The 12343-nt window shown below is 42.7% G+C and overlaps 1 long non-coding RNA gene across 1 annotated transcript; it reads right to left on the reverse strand.

The window, feature by feature from the left end:
- Positions 1–509: 509 nt before the first annotated feature.
- Positions 510–8943, reverse strand: LOC145430362 (uncharacterized). The gene is made up of 2 exons (XR_013910893.1): positions 8827–8943; positions 510–1486 (listed from the first exon to the last, which is right to left on the reverse strand). It is a non-coding gene; the product is annotated as an uncharacterized LOC145430362 (long non-coding RNA).
- Between the last annotated feature and the right edge of the window lie 3400 nt (positions 8944–12343).

The following is a 12343-nucleotide window of genomic DNA, read 5'->3' on the forward strand; positions in this document are numbered from 1 at the left end:
TAGTAAACACTACTCACTTACAGAATCCAGGCAGAACCTCATTGATATATTGATACTCATAATAGTGACATAGTTAGTTACTGTACGACATAGCAGATCAGAATATACATTTAGCAAAAAAAGGTGAGTAGAGGTGGATTAGAGATGATTTACAGTTCTTGGTGCAGACTGACTGCTGAGTGTTGGCAATCTTTATGCATTCATAAATTAGATTGCAATTATTAACTGTGATCCCAGTCAGTTCTATTGCAGTTGTTTGGGAGCTGGTTGCTTCCCACTATGCAACCCAGCTGCCCAGAGGTTGAGGGTGCAACACTCACAACCTCTGGATGAGCAGCTGGTTACTGCTACTGCTTGCAATTGATTTCGACCAGCAATAAATTCAAATTCAAATTCAAATTTTATTTGTCACACACACACAACCATACACAGTATGACATGGGGGTGAAATGCTTGTAGCTGTACAATGCCCGACCATTAATTCAATAGAATTACCAGGCAACCATTGATTTTTATTTTATTTTATTTTTTGCAAGGGGGTTTCCATCCTTTGTTTTTTACTCTGGTGTGACAGAGACACAACGCTTTTATCCTTTGGGCTGTCAGTAACTACCTTTTTTGACATTAACTAATTAGTCATTTGTTCTATAAAACATACAAATACTGTGCCAACATAGATCTCCTGTAGACCAAAACATGTTTTATCTGATTAGCAGTCCAAAACTGACAAAAATATCCAGTTAACTATGATGTAATAAAATGAATTATCTCACATTTCTACTAACACCCCATCCTCCAGTTTTGGTGCAATAAATTAATTTCATTTAGTCAATATCTGCAATTCTTTAAGCTTTAGTCCTACAGATAAGACGTATTTGAAGTCTAATGGATCACCATTTGATTGTTACAAGCTTATCATTTGCTATTTAGCATTTTATTTATCAGTAGCATTGTTCTTGCTGAATGAAAACTGCGGCGCCACAAGTCTCTGAACCCTACTTCAATACTTGATACTTTTTCCACACTAATCTACAGTAGATAACTCTTTGTGACTGCTTCTACCATAACCACACGCTTTTATCCTTTTGTCTTTGTTTGACCCTCTCTCCTCCTTGTTTGTTTCTCTCTCTCACTATCTGTCTCTTCAAGATAATTTACAGTTGGACATTAGCCATCCTAGTACTCTCACTCACTCCCCTAATCACTTACTGGACCTGCTCCAGTGCATCAGTGCTAGCCTTCAAAATTGTCTGCATTGCAGGGGAGAGCTGCTGACAGAGAGGAATGGAAAGATGTGAGGGAGGTTAATTTACAGTATGTGCTAGGGGAGAATAAGGCTTGTTTTTGCCTTTGGCTGACTGACTTTTCATTGGAGGTGTAGATGCAGTGGGATGCTGTAGGGTTACGTCTTAGAATAGAAGCTGTGCCAGGCGCCGGCGTCTGAGATATCAGAAGCGTTTACGTCACACTGTATGTGCAGGTTTATCTATAATGGAAACACAGAGTTGGAAAATCTTGTTTAGGACTACTTAAATTATTTACACTTTCCTTTTTATTGTATTTTAAATCAGTGCATGTTTTTCAGTCATTAGACTTACTGGATTACCAAAAAACAGACAAACCCAGGGTTTGCCCAGCCTGTCTTTGATAGACATTACACAGGATCTCAAGGTGTCTACTTTGGTGAACCTCATAACGTCCCCCAAAAGTGTTCTTCTAAAAGAATAACCACTGAACACTGCTATATTACCCTCCAGCCATGTATATTTTGGCATACATCATAATACAGAGTATCATCCCAGTGAGTATGCTTCTGTGTTGCAGAGTTCTAGTATGTGGCTTGTTTTATGCCCCCCAAATCTCAAGCCATAGCCAGGGGAGGAAGGTGTTGGTTTTGGCACTCTCAGAGTTGCGTCTAATTTGTGCAGATAATGTGGTTCTGTTGGCTTCATTAAATGACATGACCTTTAATTCACACAGGGGCAGTTTGCAGTGTGAGACTGTAAAGAGTCAGCACCTCAAAGTCTGAGGCCTTTGTTTTCTACCGGATTGCTGACACTGGGTTTACAGGAAAATGTAACCATCTTTGTCCACAAGGAATGGGAGTGATCGTGAGATTGATTTGACCTCAGAGCGTTGTACTGACTTTGCTGTTGAAGGGAAAGCTGAACTGAAAGGCAAAACCTTTGACTTACCTGTCATTTTCCATTCCAGCCCTCACCTATGATCATGAAATGGGCAGTGACCAAAAGAATGAGGTCACAGAGATAGCCCGTCACTTAGCAGAAGGTGGCTTGGCCAAACTTTGGAAGGAGCTTGAGTATAGTAGCTGCTTCATGGCTAAAGGTTCATGATGTGTCTTGATGCATGCTCAATCATCCAGGTAAGTAAATCCCAAAAGGTTGATTCTGTTCATATGGACGCAGTGTTATCAGTGGGAGAAACGTTTTGTCACTCATCCAAGGGTCTTCTTCAGCATTTTATAAGGCTGGGGAAACCTGCAGTCAGGTGAGACTGAAGAAGTCCCTTGGATGAGTGACGAAACGTTTCTCCCACTAAAAAAGCTGCGTCCAGATGAACAGAATCAACCTTTTGGGGGTTCATGGTGTGGTTTGAGCATTGGATTAGGATGCCTCCTGGATTTCTCCATTGAGGTCATCCTGGCACAACCAGTTGGAGGAAAACGCAGAGTAGAATCTCAGTTCACTGGGGAGATTATATAGCTCATCCGCTGCCACCAGATTTTGTGGCAAAATGGACAAATGCTTTTGTTTTTCATTATTCATTTAAAGTTTCAATTACACTATATCCTTAGTGTTCGCATTCTTAAAATTCAGTCTATTTTCCCAACCATATTTTAGTATTTCTGAAGTTTTTTGTTGTCATTCTACTATAATTCAATCAGAAATATTGTATTTTATTCTATATCGATTTACAGTAGAACACAATTTATCTTTTTGGGAAAAAAAAACTTTTTAGTCCAAGAAAAGGTGAAAAAGACGACGGCATGGAGTAAGAAAAGAAAAAAAAAGGCAAACGCATGAGCGAGCAAAAGAAGATTAGATGTGCACAACGGGCCTGACTGCATCATACTGTGCACAGGCATGACCTGCTGGCACTCTGGGCTCCCTGTCTGCTTTGACTCTCTGATCTTTTTTATTTTCCTGGCAGTCTGCGGAGGCCAAATTGTCATGTCAGTAAAGCCTGTATGTTCTCTACGCTGCTTTTATTTTCTTGTGGTTTTGAATGTGAATTACGGCCTGCACAGGCATGCAAGCAAACAAGGATTTCATGGGTGCAGCACTTTGATTAGTCCAGTCACTCTGGTTTGTTAATAACCGATGCAAATGAGAATCGTGTAAAAATATGGACACAATCAGATTAGAAGCTGATCGCCCTCCGACTGTGCTGTAGAATTCTTTTATTTGGCATTCGCCCTGCTGTATGTTCCCCCTACCCCAAAGTGTGAATGGTGTATCTGATGGTAATAAATTAGGTCTCAGCTGGAACCACTGAGACCTAAACAAAGGAACATATCCCAACAAAAAAGAAATTTTGATTTGGCAGCAACACGCCTCAGAAATTAAAGCTCACATTTTACCTCTACAGTGTTTCCACCACTGCTTTTCGAGTCTTGTTTTCTCAAGCTTGAATAATAATAATAATCTTAAAATGCGTAAAAATCCCAATAGTAAGTAAAGTAAGTAAAATTGTATTTATATAGCACCTTTCAAGATAAAATCACAAAGTGCTTTACAGAGGCAGAAAACAGACATTAAAATCTAAAACAAAACAAAATCAACCAAAAGTGAGTTTAAACAGAGGTTTTTAACTGCTTTTTAAAAGACATGACTGAGTCCACAGATCTCAAACTCAAAGGGAGCGAGTTCCAGAGTCTGGGAGCCACTGATACAAATGCTCTGTCACCTTTTGTTTTTAACCTTGTATGCGGGACAACCAGCAACCCCTGGTCACAAGACCTCAGGGACCTGCTGGGGTGATGAGAAAGAAGAAGATCACTTAAGTAAGTTGGAGCTACATGCAGCTGAATCAGCAGGGGAGTGGCATGAGAGTATTTGTGATGCTTTGTCAGAAGCCTAGCAGCAGCATTCTCAACGCCCTGCAGTTGTTCCAGGGAGGGATTACTTAAGCAAGTAAACAAATGGTAAATGGCCTGTATTTATATAGCACTTTACTAGTCCCTAAGGACCCCAAAGCGCTTTACATATCCAGTCATCCACCCATTCACACACACATTGGTGATGGCAGCTACATTGTAGCCACAGCCACCCTGGGGCGCACTGACAGAGGCGAGGCTGCCGGACACTGGCGTCACCTCTGACCACCACCAGTAGGCAACGGGTGAAGTGTCTTGCCCAAGGACACAACGACCGAGACTGTCCCAGCCAGGGCTCAAACCGGCAACCTTCCGATTACAAGGCGAACTCCCAACTCTTGAGCCACGATCGCCCCACAAGGAATTACAATAGTCTAAGTGAGATGAAACAAAAGCATGAATAATCATTTCCAATTCAGAACGTGACACAATGGGACTCAGCTTAGCAATATTTCTTAAATGGTAAAAACAAGAGTGAACCAAAGATTTAACGTGTGTGTCCAGCGTCAGAGCTGGATCAAATGTAACACCAAGGTTCCTAATGGAGGATTTAATATAAGAAGCAAGAGGGCCTAGATTTTTAACCACGAGGGGAACACATTTCTCAGGAGCAAAGACAATGACTTCCGTTTTATCAGCATTTACACACCCCTCGTCCAAAGGCAGCCGGTCACAACGCGCTCCATCCGGAGATGGACCCCAGAAAAGGAGGATGCTCTGAGGGACTGTTATGACACCACAGACTGGGATGTGCTCCTGAGCCCACATGGTGAGGACATAGAGGGGGCGACACACTGTCTTACAGACTACCTCAACTTTTGTGTGGACACAGTCGCCCCTGCTAAGACGGTACAGTGTTATCCTAATAACAAACCGTGGGTAACACAGGAAGTCAAAGCTGTCCTCAACATGAAGAAGAAGGCTTTCAGGAGCAAAGTGAAGGAGGAGATGAAAGCAGCACAGCGGGAGGTGAAACGCTGCCTGAGGGAAGCAAAGGACACCTACAGGAGGAAGGTGGAGCAGAAGTTGGAGAGGAACAATATGAGGGAGGTCTGGAATGGTGTGAAAACCATCACAGGCCACAACACCAAGAAAAGCACAGTGGGGGGGACTGTGGAGAAGGCAAACGAACTCAACAACTTCTTCAACAGGTTTGACCAGCCCACAACCCCCCCACCCTCACCCTCACCTTCACTACAGAGTCCAATCCCCACTCTCCTACCTCCCTCGCTTCCCCCCCTTCCTGACACCATGACACCCCCCTCCTCCAATCCCTCTCTCAGCAGCAAGACATCTCCCCCCCTCCCCTCCTCCCAAACATCTCCCAGTGTCACAGTGGATCAGGTCAGGAGACAACTGAGGAAACTTCGCCCCAGAAAGGCAGCAGGCCCAGACAAGGTGTGTCCTAGGATGCTAAAGGCGTGTGCTGCTGAACTTGGGGAGCCGCTACAACGAGTCTTCAACCTCAGTCTGCGACTGGGGAGAGTGCCCGCCCTATGGAAGACATCCTGCATCGTCCCGGTCCCCAAAAAGAACCGGCCCAATGAGCTGAATGACTTCCGACCGGTGGCACTGACGTCACATCTTATGAAGACTCTAGAGCAGCTCTTCCTCAACCTCCTCCGACCACAGGTACAACATGCCCAGGACCCACTACAGTTTGCATACAAGGCGGGTGTCGGAGTGGAGGATGCCATCCTGTACCTCCTACACAGAGCCCACTCACACCTGGATGGGGGAAAAGGCACGGTCAGGATCCTGTTTCTTGACTTTTCCAGTGCCTTTAATACCATCCGACCCTGTATGCTTCAGGAAAAACTGAACAGGATGGAGGTGGACCCCTGCCTGGTCGCTTGGATCTCCGACTACCTCACCGACAGACCACAGTACGTCAGGCTGAAGGACATCACGTCTGACACAGTGGTCAGCAGCACAGGAGCACCACAGGGAACTGTGCTGTCCCCTCTTCTCTTCACCCTGTACACCTCTGACTTCGGCTACAACTCTGAATTATGCCATATTCAGAAGTTTGCAGACGACACAGCCATCATGGGGTGTATCTGGGATGATCAGGAAGAGGAGTACAGAAGTCTGGTGAGGAACTTTGTCGCATGGAGTCACACAAACCACCTGCAACTCAACACCTCAAAGACTAAGGAACTGGTTGTGGACTTCGGGAGGTCTAGAGCAGGTCCACTGCCGGTTCAGATAGAGGGGGAGGAGGTGGAGGTGGTCAACAAGTACAAGTACCTCGGGCTGTGGGTGGACAATAAACTGGACTGGTCATGCAACACAGAGCACCTGTATAAAAAAGCCCAAAGCCGACTGTACTTCCTCAGGAGACTGAGGTCTTTTAACATCTGCAGGAAGCTCCTGAGGATGTTTTACCAGTCGGTGGTTGCTGGAGTACTTTTCTATGCTGTGGTGTGCTGGGGGAGCAGCACAGCAAAGAAGGACTCATGCAGGCTGGAGAAACTGATCAGGAGGGCTAGCTCTGTGGTCGGCATGAAGCTGGACACTCTGGTGACAGTGGCAGAGAAAAGGACATTAAAGAAACTGATGGACATTATGAACAATGCTGGGCATCCTCTGCACACGGCCATAAACAATCAGAAGAGTCTGTTCAGTGACAGGTTGCTTCTCCCCAAGACAAGAACTAACAGACTTAAAAACTCCTTTGTCCCACACGCCATCAGACTGTTTAACTCCTCTCTGGAGGGGAGAGGGAGGGGAAACAGGAGGACAAAGGAGGGGGGAACAACTAAGCTGTAGTGCCTCTTCACCTCACTGTGCAATACCTTTTGTGCAATACTTTTGTAAATAGTCAACAGTGCAATAGACTCAATACTTGAAATGTGCAATTCACTTGTATTTTTATTTTTTATTCCTATTTATTCTATTTATCCCCTTCGTATATTTTATTTATATTGTCTCTGTATTTATGTGTGTGTGTGTGTGTGTGTGTGTGTGTGTGTGTATAATATTCTGTAACTCTGTAACTTCTGTCGGTGCTGTGCTTTTTTTGGAAATCGAATTTCCCAGAGGAACCCACCCGAGGGATTAATAAAGTTCTATCTTATCTCTTATCTTATTTAGTTGAAGGTAATTACCAGCCAGCCAATCTCTAACGGAATCTAAGCAGGACTGCAAGATTTGGAGCTTAGAAACATCAGGTGGCCTAAAAGAGATATATAGCTGAATATCATCTGCATAACAACGATATGAAATATCAGAGTAAGAGCTAAGAAGTTGCAGAAGAGGGAGTAAATACAACAAAAACAGTAATGGTCCCAAGACAGAGCCCTGAGGCACCCCATAGGCAAGAGAGCTAACGGAGGATCTAAACTTAGAGGTAGCCACAGAGAAAGATCGATTTGACAAATAGGATTTAAACCATTCCAATGCGGTACCCGATACACCCACCCAGTGGTTTAATCTATCTAACAAAATAAGATGATCAACAGTGTCAAAAGCAGAGGTCAGATCCAGCAACATCAAAACATCTCCATCCATTCCCATATATTTTATAACTTATATACTGTTTTGTTTAAAATAAATTAGCATGCTAGTAAAATGAATGGCAAAATGTTTCAACTCTCCTTTACATAAAAGATGGAAGCCTTTTATTCTAAAGTAGAGATGGCACGATACCACTTTTTTATGTCCGATACCGATACCGATATCATAAATTTGGATATCTGCCGATACCGATATGAATCCGATATAGTGTTTTTTAATCAACAAAACTGTTTTTTAAAATATCTTGCTGCATTTTGCAAGTCTGCAAGTTCATACTCAAGTTTAAAACAACAACTACACTAAAGCTATTCTGTTATACCTGTATACAAAAAAAATATTTCATAGTTCAGCAATACTGATCAATCTAATAAACTTAGACCTACACCATCCTCCCTATTCTGGTATTTTAAAGAGTACTTAGCGTAAATATTAAGCAACCTAACTAATAGGGTTCCAACTCCCAGCAACAACAAAAATAAATAAATAAAAAATAGGGAACCACCCCTCACGCTCCACCTCATGATGCTTAATCAACGTAATCAACCTTAATTTGATGCAGTGTGAAAAAAAATGCACAGAAATCAATTATTTTTCAAGAAATATTAAATAGATTCAACATCTTTCTTCAACAAAATTGCAGACTGCACAGATGGTACCTTCCCAAAGGAAAAAGTACTATAGCTTACTAGGGTATATATATTAGACTTAATAGTCACTATATACAGTAATTGACTTCTATTCATTTTACATCAAATTAAAACTTTGGGTGTCAGATAATTATTTATTAAAAGCTAGACATTTTAAATGAGAATAAGAAAGAAAAGTATGTCTTTGTGCCCCCTTTTCCCAGTTAATGCCCTATCGGCCCCCCTGGCTAAACTTTGCTAGATCCGCCCCTGCACAGTTACCAGCCGTCAGCTAGTAGAAAAAGATCCTCGAGTAGAAAGTAATATTAAATAAATTGTAACAACAGCTGATCAAGCTTAAACGTGCTGCTGTTGTTCAGCCGCTGGTTTCCTCTTTCTGGCGCAAAGTGGACCAAAAACAAACAAAAGAGACTCACAACAGAAAAGCCGATCAGCTGATCATTTAAGCAGTTTCACGATTGAAGTGGCAGCCGGAGAGCGAGAGGCAGTCGCTCGTTAAGCTTAACGTGGGAATGCTTTACAAACATTCAGAGATGGACTTACACACTTGCTTTACTTCTCTCGGGATAACTTTGTCGGAGATGAAATGCCAGGTTGCTAGCGAAGCTCCAAATGCTATCCAGACCACCGACAGGTAGTGATGGGACGTTCTGTATCGAGGCTTCGGAGCGTGTGTCGAGTAATGGAGGGGGCGTTTCCGCGAAGCGCGTATCGAGGCTTGCTTCATTTATGGGAGGAGCTGAAAATGATGACGTCCGAAGCCTCGCTGCCCGGCTGTACCACGTGACTGGTTCATGAAGCGGTTCGAACTTTGCCGCAAATAATCATTTTCCATAATGCCAGCATAAATATACACAGTATACTGCCATCACTACACTATAGGTGTTTTACACACTCCTTTTGTTGTTGACATTTACAGGCTGTGTGCAAAATGCCACACTCTTCAAATTCATGCCAGCTATTATTTTTACGTCCAGTAGGTGTCCTGCTAGAGCAAATGAAGCTTCATGAAGCTTCGCGTTGGGGTGAACCAATTGGATGAAAAGCTTCAGTGCTTCATGGGGCTTCATCTGCCCATCACTACCGACAGGTCCCGCATGCCACAGCTGCTCTATCACGTGATGCATACTGCTCCGACGTTCTGAGGCGAGTTACGGCGTGTTGCAAGTTTTGTGAGGTGCTTTCGTGATATTTAATGGATCGGATTACATTTTTTATTTTTCTCCGATATCCGATCCAGTAATTTAGGTCAGTATCGGACCGATACCGATACGTAATATCGGATCGGTCCATCTCTATTCTAAAGCGCTCGTGTTTTTTGTGAAATAAATGGATTTTATGTGGAAATCAGTGCTGTTTGATTGGGTCTCAAAAATCTGAAACCAGAGAGTAGCTGGAAAAACTCTGAGGCACAAAACCTAAACTGAGACTGCTTTTGTTGAGTAGTTTTTAATTATACGTTAACTTAATATAAAGTCGAGTTAAAAGAACAACATTAAATCAAGTCTGTGTTTGGTCTGGCATCCCTCTGCCATTTCAATTTTTTTGGCATGATTTTATTATCTTGGGGCTCTTCCCAAAGTTGTTCTGAGGTTTAAATCAATTTTATTGTTTTATATCTCTACATGTAATCCTTCACTGATGCCAGAAAGTTGTTTACATTTGTGTGACAGATTCTTAAAACATGTGTGCAAAATTTTATCTCACTGGCTCCAAATTTTGGCTGTATCTGTATTTTTATTCCTGGAAAGAAAATGTATTGGCCCAAAAAATTCAGCACGGGCCAGGTTCTGATTTGATCCTCTTCAGTGATTCACAGATTGAAGGACTGATACATGCATTATACTTTTTTACCTAATGAGGAACAGAACTTTCAGCACCAGAAATATACTTTTAGATCCAATAAAGTCCACTTTAACATAAGCTCGTCTCACTCAGGGCTCATATGTTGAAGTCCTAGGCCTTAGACACTCATCGAGCCAGTAGCAGCCCTCAGCCTGGGGGCTCGCTGTGAGATAGTAACAGCTTCATTGTTACTTACAGAAATCCACTTATGTTGCAGCATTCTTGCTGTGCTGGTTACTTGTGTTCTTGTGAAGAGAGAGTTTTAAAAGAAGTTTAATTTGATGCTGAGACGACACAACAGATGTTTTTGCAAAATCTCCTTCCACTTCTCAAAGGTTGAAGTATTTAAAATGATGGTAAGGAAAACACTAGAGGGTTTTGTCATGCTAGCACAAATGAAAATTGGTTTGGTGATGAACAGTGTTGGGAAGGTTACTTTTAAAATGTATTCCATTACAGATTACAGAATACATGCCCCAAAATGTATTCTGTAACGTATTTCGTTACGTTACTCAATGACAGTAACGTATTCTGAATACTTTGGATTACTTAATATATTATCATGCTTTTTACAACAACGTGAATGTACTATTGCTGTGTGATTTATTACTATTACTGAAGGTCCGCAGCTCCGAACAGTAGTAAAGGGACCTCTGACTAATACGGCGGGGTCCGTGTCGGAAAAATAGCTTTACTTTGTTGTGCGGGTCAACTTTGCTTGCGAGAGACAGAGAGAGGCGTCAAAAGGCTGCTCCAACCGAACTTAATGTTTTCGGAGGAAAACACGAACACAGTGTACAGTCGAGTCTTAATAGCTTACTTACAACTGGGCTCGTCAGGCACTCTTCTTGGCTGCAGTGGTTATTATTATATTTACATGCTTCCAGCTCCCGTTTTTGCTCGATGACTGCTCGTACTTTTCCACTAACCCTCCCAGAGTGAGCAAGGGAACTTTTCTCTACTGAAACGACTGCTAACAGTCAGCTTCAATGCGATGTGTGATGAGCATATTCCTGTGTGGTATATGAACAGTGAACTTCCGGTCACTGGGAAAAATGTGTCTTCCCCAGCTGGTTTCTGGGTGCTGCTGGATGAAATCGGAGAGGTGTCCCATCAAAAACTTCTTTGTGATTTCTTTGGTCCCCTGCAGGGGGATGTTGTCATCCATAGTTTGCATGGAAACCACTGATTTGTCTGCAAATAGACATTGGCTGTAGTGAAATTTGACATTTGTCTTTTTTTAAAGGAAAGTTATAGGAATTTAACATATTTTTCAAAATAGTCTGTTATATTTCAGGAATATCTAAAGGCTTTTATATTCACTTTAGTTACCACATTTCTTACCACAAGCACAGTTTTACTGCATTCCTTTTTAAGGTCATTTAAAATTCATTATGCTAAGCTTGTAACCATTATTTAGCATGTTTTGGGGTTTTTTGTTTTTCGTATTGGTTCGTCAAGTTCTTGGCTATCCTCAGAAAAAAAAAAGTACTTTGCATAATGAGATTTGTGTTTGTGAGGTGAGCGGACTGACCTGTAGTGCATAAACATGAGCACCAGGCCAGCTTAGGACTAAAATGGGAGGATTTTTTATGATTAATTTCCAGGCTGCTGTGAACATGGATGCAGGAAGTCTTCTTTGGAGGACATGTACTCATTTTGTTCATTTTGCACTATGAATATCAGGGAGGACTTATCGGTCTTGTCTCTGTGGTAAATCCTCTGCACCTGCAGTGCCTTCCTCAAAGAGACGCTGATGGAGCAGCACTTTGATCCTCTGCTGTCAAATCCGAGCAGCCGGCAACCCTGTGTAAGGGAGTGTTAGTGTGAATAACGAGTGACGTAGACTGTGTGTATGTCTGTGCTACCGTGTGTGCTATGAATACATAAACGCACCACAGGGAGTTTAAGACGTGCACTTATTATTCTGTTCTAGCTGCCATAGACATCGCCTGTCAAGAACCGAAGTTCAACACACAAGCTGGACCCAGGAGCAGAACACACACACAGCGGTACGAGAGAAAAAATAAACTTTATTATAACTGAGAGTGTCCCGGGAGAGTAGAAGGGAGAAAACGCACGGAACCAGAGAAACCGAGGGACCGGGAGAAGAATCGCGCAGGAAACGCCGAGAGCGGGACCGTGGGAGGGATGATAGCGGGGCCAAGGGAACCGGAGGGAGGGGTGAGGGTCCGTGGGGAGAAGCTCCAGAAAG

The sequence above is a fragment of the Astatotilapia calliptera genome, chromosome 8 (genome assembly GCF_964374335.1).
Source record: "Astatotilapia calliptera chromosome 8, fAstCal68.1, whole genome shotgun sequence".
Classification (NCBI taxonomy): Eukaryota; Metazoa; Chordata; class Actinopteri; order Cichliformes; family Cichlidae; genus Astatotilapia; species Astatotilapia calliptera.